Source organism: Galeopterus variegatus, unplaced genomic scaffold (genome assembly GCF_000696425.1).
Source record: "Galeopterus variegatus unplaced genomic scaffold, G_variegatus-3.0.2 Scaffold15895, whole genome shotgun sequence".
Classification (NCBI taxonomy): domain Eukaryota; kingdom Metazoa; phylum Chordata; class Mammalia; order Dermoptera; family Cynocephalidae; genus Galeopterus; species Galeopterus variegatus.
The window spans coordinates 8544-18376 of NW_007742006.1; the positions used below are offsets into that span (position 1 = coordinate 8544).

Here is a 9833-nt window from a genome sequence, read left to right on the forward strand (position 1 = left end):
CATGATCAAGAAGAGGCGGGAGTGGGGAAAAAGACACTAGACATGATGCCCAACAGTCTCAACCACTGTGCCCTATGCTTGACTTCAGAGCATTCAGGCATTCAAGGTCAAGTTGGGAGCCATGTACATATTCTGTCAATCTCAAATGCCCACAACTGCTGTACTTAGGATATTGTGTAGGAGGAAAGAATCAGTCTCACCAATTATATGAACATTTCTAAATTGTCATGACCAAGAATTAATTTCTAAAAGACAAGTATATAAACAAAAGCTATCCATGTAGACATTAACTGAAATATGTGTGCAATATAGTTAAGGAGCTGCTGTGTTTACAAAACCATACACATCTCATTTATCTCTAATTTTAAAATAATTCATTCTCTTGTTGGGTATGCAAGTGAGCAATGGAGAAAGTGGTGCATCTGCAATACCGGCTAGTGCTAACAATTTCGGTGCTTCCAAAAGATGTGGGCTAGAGAACTTTATTAGGCACCGGAGAGGTTCTTCCCTCTCAGCCAAGATGAGCCGATTTAAGTCACTTTTGAACTTTATTTCAAGCTTATATTGTGCCAGTTCTAGTTGTGGTTGAAGGTAGTCTCCAAAAGCTTCTTGAATGACTGTTTGGACTCTCTTTTTCTACTGTGTTTTCATGAATGATCCTTGAATCCATATTTATATCTAGCCCAAGGCTTCTTTCCTGTAGAGTTGTCTTTAAGTTGTGCGTTTCAAAGGCCTGGTTATGCTGTTTAAAAACAATAACCTTAAGAGAGTCCAGATACCAACTTCTCGGGTCCATTTTCACAATCTGATGGAATTTGCTGGCAATTGTCAGTGCCTGACCCAGAGAGGTGCATGCTCCTTAGGCTGGAGAAAGAAGCGAAGGCATAGGTAGTCTAGGGATAATACAGCCCAGCGGCAGGTCTGTACTGGTTTGGTTCTGTACACTGTGTTCTCCAGGCAATTCAAATCCAGACTGCATTCTCCTCAGCATCTCTAAAGCTGACTGTCACATTCTTTTAATGCTCTCTGAAGAATTTTCCTTTTATTATTATTATTAGCATATTCATTATTACAAATCATGATTTTTCTTTATGCCCTTTACCCTACCTGTCCCTCCCCAAACCCCTTCTCTCCCTCCCTCTCATCTCTAGTAACCTTAGGTTTGTTCTCTCCTTCTGAAAGTTCAATGAATTGCTGTGGTCTTTTCTTTCTTTCTTTTTACTTTCTTTCTCTCTCTTTTGTTCTTTCCTCCTTTCTTAGCACCCAGTTATAAGTGAGAACATGTGGTATTTCTCTTTCCTAGTTTGGCTTATTTCATTTAACATAATTTTCTGAAGAATTTTCTTTTCTTTTTTTTTTTAAAAAAGATGACCGGTAAGGGGATCTTAATCCTTGGCTTGGTGTTGTCAGCACCACACTCTCCCAAGTGAGCCATGGGCCGGCCCCTGAAGAATTTTCTTTAATGAACTTTTAAATTGTTTCGTATCAAAAAGGTCAACGTCTTCACCTGGTCCTTTACTCATCCGAAGTACATCCCAAACTTTCGGCTTCAATGAACTTGAGTATAAGTCATGTCTAAAAGGGTGGCTTCATTGAGACTGGGCTGCTTTTCCTCAGAGAGCAGAATCAAGTGCTGAATGAACATCCCTTATTCTGCTGGAAGCCTACAGTCTGCAGTTGATTTTCAGATTTAAAAAATCCCATGCTTTCAGGATTATCATTTCATTCTTGGGGATTTTTAAGACAGTCCCCCTGATAAACTCAGCCACAGTCTTTTCTTGGGCGTGGCCCTCATCTCTAGCCATCTCACGCCTTGGCCGCTGCTCCTGCCTGCTACGCCTTCAAAGCCCCATAGTTAATTTTCGTTTGTAAAATAGCAATCTTTTTATTTATTAAGTTTTTGGTAATCCTTGTTTTGTTTCATTTTATTTTGTTTTTTACTCCTACATGTCTCTCTTCCCCCAATTTATGGCAAATTAAGCTTGTTTTGTTGTTGTTGGGTTTTTGGGGGGTTGGCGGGGTTTTTTTTTTTCCTATCTACTGTGGGAATTCAAGTTTTTTTCCTCTCTCTTCTTTTTCTTAAAAATGTTAATTGTGGTAAAATATATATATCATAAAATTTACCATTTGAGCCAATTTTAAATGTACAGTTCAGTGGCATTAAGTACATTCACATAGTTGTGCACCATCTATTTCTAGAACTTTCTATCATCCAAAACTGTAACTGTATAGAATGAACTCCCCATCCCACTCCCCCAGCCCCTGGTAACCACCATTCTACTTTCTGTATCTATGAATTTGACTACTCTAGGTACCTCATATGAGTGGAATCACACAGTATTTGTCTTTTTTGACTGGCTTATTTCACTTGGCATAATGTCCTTAAGGTTCATATACATTGTAGCATGTGTCAGGATTTCCTTTCTTCTTACAGATGAATAATATTCCATTACATGTATAGATCACATTTTGTTTGTTTATTTATCCATCGATGGGCACTTGGGTTGGTCTACCTTTTGGCTATCGTGATTAAGTGATTGTTTGCAGTTTCTTGTTCTGAGGACAAACAGAAGTGAGTAACGTGTAGAAAGATATTAACCATATTTTAATAAGGAGGGAAGGAATAAAGAAGTTAATAAGTGTATTGTGAGACAAAATGATTGTCATGTCTCAGAAACTCACACAGCTGCTAGAAAATGATTTCTGAGCCTGCAGAGACCCAGTGCATTCAGGTTTTACTCTTCTGTAAAGTCCTTCTCCAAGTGAGGCAGGAATAAAATAGGGATACATGAGGCAGGAACAAAGTAGGGATACAACCAAGGAAGGTTACTTATAAATATTCAGACCAGATTGGATAGAGGCCTGCACACCAGGAGGGACAGGATGGGCAGAGGTGGGCCATGAGGAGTTCCACATGGACAGAGGATGGAGAAGGTCGGGGGTGTGCATCTCGCTCTGGCTGAGATGCCTGCGCACTTTGGCATGTACCTTCACTTGGTAATAAAGCCCTATCATGCTCCTTTTCTCTGTCTCCCTTTTCCTTTCCACTTGCTAGTCTGTGAAAGATTCTTCTTTCAAGGACACAATTTAACATGCATAAAACATAGGTACATAAGCCACTGAATGAAGGACCTTCGATCTCAAGTTCTTGCCCCCTCCTTTCTATCCCCCACACCAGGCAAATTTGGGATCCATTTGTTCCAGTGTCCAATTTTCACCCAACAGAGCTCTCATGGCTGTGGGGGAAGGAAGCAGGCTCAGGCTGTTGCCATGGAAATGAGATCTACAGTACAGAAGGGCAGGGAGCTAAAGAATGGTCTCCAAAATCCTTGTTATGTGAAAAGCCAGATCTTAAATATTATACATAAAAGAGCTATTAGTTCTTGTAAAAAAAAAAAAAGAATTATGGTCTGAAATAAACACACAGAGACACAATCTCACATGATCAAAAAATAGCTCTGGAAGGACACACAAAATAATTGTTAATGGGGAGAAGTGGAAGAAAAAACAACCAGGTGTGGAAGGTAGATTTATTTCTACTTTAATACCCAAATGTATTACCTTTTCTCAAAATTAAAAATGACACCAGCAAGAATATCCAGAGAATTTTAACTACTCACACAAATTAAGTTAGAGTCCAGTCTTTCAGCTTATGTCAAAATTTTCAGATAAATTCAAGGCAGACATTAGGATTATTAAAGCAAACACAACAAAGTTTTAATTCTTGGGAAAGATAAACCAAGGAGTAACTTAAAGTAATCAATACAGTAAAAATACTCATTGTACCTCATATAAGAAACAAATTATTAATTGCCTTCATATAAAAAGAACTCTAAAAAATCAGAAAGAAAGTAAATATCTCAAGAGAAAATTAAACCACTGCAATTGACAAGTGAATTATAAGAGAAATGCAAACACACTCTGTTTCTAGCAATCAGAAAATTTCACAAGGAAATCCCAATCACAATAAGTTTTCCTCTCACTAGTTAAGCATAGTAAGAAGAGTGGAAATATCAGGTGCTGAGAGTCAGAGAAAACTGGTTGCTCACATATTTTCATAGAGGGTGCTGTGGTGGCAGCATCCCTGGGTGGCAATTTGACAATATGAATCAACCCCGCAAAACAAACAAAAAAATAATTTCATGCAACTTGACTCAACCATTTCATCTATCGCACTTTTTCTTCAGGAAATAACCAGTGCACAGAGACCTGTGTACAAAGATGTTCATTGTGTGACTTACTACAGTAGCTAGAAATTAGAAAGAACTCTGTGGTAGAGGAATAATAGCCCAAAGATGTTAACACTCTAATTCATGAAACGTATGCATATGATGCCTTACGAGGTGAAAGGGAATTTGCAGATGTGATTAAGTGAAAGATCTTGAGATGGGGAGATTATCCTGGATTCCCCAGGTGGCACCAAGGTAATCATAAGGGTCTTCATCAATAACAGAGTCAGGCAAGGGCTTCAAAGTCAGAGAAAGACACAGGGCCACAAGAGATAGAACAAAGGCAGCCTGTAGAAGCTGGAAAAGGCAAGGAAATGGATTCTCCCCCAGAGCCTCCAGAAGGGACCATCGCTAATGACACTTTGATTTTAGTCTGTGAGACCTATTTTTGAACTTCTGACCTCCAGGACAGTAAGAATCTTTGGTTTGTTTTATGCCACTAATTTATTGGTAATTACAGCAGCCATAGGAAACTCATACAAACTCAAATACACATGAATGAAGAGATAGTTCAATATATTCAGGAGTGTTTTAAATGTGTAGTTATGAATATGGAAATACTATTGCACAGCAAGGTCACTATAATTAATCATAATGTATATTTCAAAATAGCTAAAAGAGAGGATTTTAAATGTTCTTACCACAAGGAAATGATACATATTTGGGGTGATGGATATGCTAGTTAACCTGATTTAATTATTCCATAACGTAAACATGTATTAAAACATCACATTATACCTCATAAATATATACAGTTATTATTTCTCAATTAAAAATAAAATAAAACTAAAAACTCCATTTGGAATAGAAAAAATATGGAAATGTAGGTAATGGATCAACACAAAGTATAATCATGAGGACTATTATTGAATAAGCAGGTAACTGACCATATATACAGGTCTAGTAATTATCAGAGTTTTGTTTTGTTTTGTCTTAAGCCTCATTAGGTACTGTGATAGGCTTTTCTTTTTAAAAATATTTTTAATTTTTTTATTGACAAAATACACACACACACACACACACTGTTCTTGAGCCCAGTGCAAAATTCCATGGAAATTAGTGGGATGGTTTCATCTGGCCATGAAGTCTGGTGTAAAAAGGCCTCTACTTAAGTATAAATTCTATAATCCTCCCAACCACCCCATCTTTTCACATCCCGTTTGCTTCCAGGTTGTCTCCCACCATTTAAATATCATTCAAGTCTTTTTTTCTTCCCCATTGCCTTCACCCTAGTGCAGCCCACCATCTGCCTGGGAAGACCCCAATAACTTCACAACAGTCCTCTTCCGGGCTCAACATTTCTCTTCTCACTGAAGATCATCCCCATCTGCTAAATTGCCCAAGGTAGAAACAAACCCAGGAGTGATACTTGACTCAGCCCTTTGCCTGAAATCTGAAATCCATGTGCAAGTCTTACACAGCTTCTCAAGTTGGGGGAATAACTTCCTCTACCTCATTGGTTATTGCAAGAATTGGATGATGTTCGTAAAGCATGTGGCCCTGTTTTAGGCATCTGTGTGCTAGGATTTCCACAGGGACAGGCAGAGACACAAGAAAGAGAATCACCTGGATGTAGGGAAGGGCTGGGCAAAAGCACAGGTCCTGGGGCTTAACCCAGTGAAGATCTCTTGGTTAGAAAACTGCACTTCCTGTCACAATATCACAGGAGTCTGTGTTAGCCTACTCTACAAGGGCACTTCAAAAAGTTTATGGAAACATTCATATCAACTTTTAATTCTATTTTTCCACAGACTTTTTGAAGTTCTCTCATATATGTGTGTGTGTATCTGTGTATTTTTTTTTACTATTTATTATTAGCTGAATTTTTTTAATGTTACTCTTCCTGTTACTGTTGTTCTCCATCCATTCCAGAGTATTCCCTGAAATCAGAGACCTTTTCATTCCTTTCATTCATAGAAAAATCACTGTTCCAGGCTGAATTGCATCCCCCTCACTCTTATTCAGATGTTGAAATCCTAAGCCCCAGTTCATGGAATGTATTTGGAGATTGGACTTTTACAGAGCTAACTGAAGTAAAATGTGGTCATTAGAGTGGATCCTAATCTAATGACTGATGTCCTTATAAGAAGAAGAGATTAGGACACTTTATTAGGGTTCTCCAGGGAGACAGAATCAATAGGATATGTTATAAATACATCAGAGGGGATTTATTAGGGGAATCAGCTCATGCGATTATGAAGAAAAGTCCCATGATGGGCCATATGCAAACTGGATGCCAGTAGCATGGCTCAGTCCAAGCCTGAAGACCTCAAAACCAGGGATGCTGATGGTGTCCTTGGTGTAAGTCCTGGAACCCAAAAGCTGAAGAGTCTTGAGCTCTGATGTCCGTGGAGGGGAGAGAAGAGCGTATCCCAGCTCCAGTGGATAGAAAGGGAGATTTGCCTCTTTTCTCTGTTTTTTGTTCTCTCTAGGCCCCCAGACTGGATGGTTTCTGCCCATATTGAGGGCAGATCTTTCCCACCCAGTCCACTCAGGCTGTCATGCTAATCTCTTCCAGAAACACCCTCATAGACACACCAAAAAAGATATCTTACCAGTTTTCTTGGCATTCCTTAATCTAATCAAGTTGACACCTAGAATTAACCTTCACAGGCACAGACATGCACAGAGGGATGACAATGTGAGGACATAGGGAGAAGACTCCATCTGCAAGCAAAAGAGAGAGGCCTCATTAGAAACCAACCTGGTCGACACCTTGATCTCAGACTTCCACCCTTTAGAACTGTGAGAAAATTAATTTCTCTTATTGAAGCCACTCAGTCTAGTACTTTTCTTAAGGCAGCGCTGGCAAACTATTGCAATCACCCATTAAAAAAAAAAAGCTAATTAAAAAAAGTCAACTAAAAAAAAGTCGCATTTAAAAAGCAAGAAACATTCTGGAAATGTGCATACAATCAACAAGAAAACAAAGAATTACTTAATATATTAGAAACTCTTTTAAAAAAAGAAGAAAACAGATCTTTCAAATGAAATATGAACCATGGAGGTCAAAGGTGAATCTCTCATCATTCCTTGTATTTAGTGAAAGTCACACAGAAATACCTGCAACATCCAGTTGTCCCCTGGTAGTGTGGGCACAGGGCCAAAAGAATGAAATTATCTGGCATTCGTGTGGGTCGGTAAAAACTGGCCACTGTTTAATGTCAACAGGATAGCATTTCTGAATGGCAATTTTACAATATGCACCAACCTCAACCCTTCCCAAAAATCGCATGTAATTTCATCTCACAATAGCATATCTAATCTCTTCTTTTTCTGTATTAAAAAATGGCTTTATGACTTATTATTATGAGCCGATAATATTGTGACAAGATTATTTCAATAACATGTAAAAATCATCTCTACCTGATATAGATGCTCGGTATAAAAAGCATTAAAAAGAAGGGGCTATTAATGCAAAATAAATGCAAATAAGAATCACTTAAAAATGGGAAGATTTTAATACCACAAATATTTAATACTTAAAAATTATATGAAATATTAATTTCTCCATCTGATAGAATTCATCTTTTTCTTTTTTCTTTTACTGTAGTAAGAGCGGAACATGAGATCTATTCTCATAATAGATTTTACAGTGTATTGTTAGCTATAGGCACTATGTTGTACAGCAGATCTCGAGAACATATTTATTTTGTGTAACCAAAACTTTACATATTTAACTTTTTATGATAAGGAAATAATTGGACCGGTGGGAAAAACACATACAACTATAATGGCAGAAAATTAATAAGGACCTTGCTATGGCCTAAATGTGTGTTTAACCCCCTCCCCCCCATTTCATATATTGAAACTTAATCCCCAATTCAATAGTATTAAGAGGAGGGGCCTTTGGGAGTTGATTAGGTGATGAGGGCTCTGCCCTCATAAATGGGATTAGTGCCCTTATAAAAGGGAGTCTGTTGGGCTTGGGTGTTTTTTTTTTGCACTTCTGCCATGTGAGGACACAGGAAGAATATGCCATCTATGAAGCAGAGAGCCCTCACCAGACATCGAATATGCCAGCACCTTGGTCTTAGACTTCTCAGCCTTCACAACTGAGAGAAACATATTTTTGTTGTTTATAAATCACCCAGTTGAAGATACTTTGTTATAGCAGCCCAAACGGACTAATACAGGCCTAAATAAATACATATCAATATGGAATTAGTTATATGTTCTTCTATAAAATGATGTTTTAGTTGTATATTTACTGATCTGTAAAGACATATAATCTAATACTAAGAAAAATAAGCAGATAAAGGAATGCTTTGTGTACTATAATAATGAAGCCAGCATTTGCTTATTGAGGCCCTACTAAGAACTGAGCTAGTGCTAAGCCTTTTACAAACCTTATATTGATTCAATCCCAACAATAAAAAGCTGCAATGATGATAATCGGGAATGTTTACTGAGCAGGTACTAGCAACAAGGCACTGTTCTAAGTGCTTTGCACATGTATATTCATCCACTAAATTGTCGCAATAACTACCGAAGTGGGATTCTTTTCATGCAGAAAAGTTGAGGTTTCCAAAATGCTTCAAGTCACGCAGGCAGAAAGTAGGAGAGCCAAAGACTCAGATCCACATTGACTGCAGGGACAACGCTCCTATAACCTGCTCTACTCTGAGGGAGGTACCTGCGTGAGTTTCCTAGGGCTGCTGCAAAAAATTATCCCCAATTGGATGGCTTAAAACAATAGAAATTTATTCTCTCACAATTCTGGCGGCTGGAAGTCTGAAATCAAGGGGTTCGCAGAGTTGGTTCCTTCTGAAGGCTCTGAGGGTGAATCCGTCTAATCTTCTCTCCTGGCTTCTGGTGGTGGCTGGCAATCCTCAGCATTCCTTGGCTTGTAGCTGCATCACTCTGATCTCTGTCTCCATCATCACATGGCCTTTTTCTCTGTGTGTCCTTTTCAATCTCTTATAAGGGTGTGTCAAAGGATTTAGGGCCCACCCTACTCCTGGCTGATCTCATGTGGAGATCCTTACGTTAATAACATCTGCAAAGACCTTTATTCCAAATAACATCACATTCTGAGGTTCCAGGTAAACATAAATTTTGGTGGGAAGGGGGGACATTATTCAACCCACTGCAGTACTGTTGTTATTCTTATTTCACAAACCAGCAGATACTAAGGCACAGACAGGTTGAGGGAGTCCCTAGATGCAAAGGGGCCTAGACAGGACTCACAGCAGAATGTGCTAAAGTGCCCACGTACCGGCTACCACCTGTGCAAATTCTCTATATTTTTCTTAAAGTCACCTTATCGTTTTGTTCTCGTGTGACCCAAGTGTCCCCAGGTCCCCTAACCTTGCTGAATCATGCTATTCTTTAACACCAGTATCCTTGCCTGTCCCTTCACAAGCTTCCCAGCACTGCAAAGAGGCCACTGTGGCTGCATGCACCCATCATACCCGACCTGTTCCTCTGCCTCCTCATCCTTGTCCTGCCTGTTGGACTGAGCAGGACTGAAGCCATGTTGGGATCTAAAACTGCATGGGCTGTAGGCAAATTTTTAAAAGACTCAGTTTTTTTTCTTGGCATGCATTTCTCTGAGTTCCCTCTTTTCCCATGGTTATTTGGTATTTTGAACATTGGTTATGG

At 38.9% G+C, this 9833-nt stretch overlaps 1 pseudogene; it reads right to left on the minus strand.

Annotated features, from left to right (window-relative positions):
- Positions 1–348: 348 nt before the first annotated feature.
- On the minus strand, positions 349–1805 carry LOC103582363 (annotated as a pseudogene).
- Positions 1806–9833: the final 8028 nt, after the last annotated feature.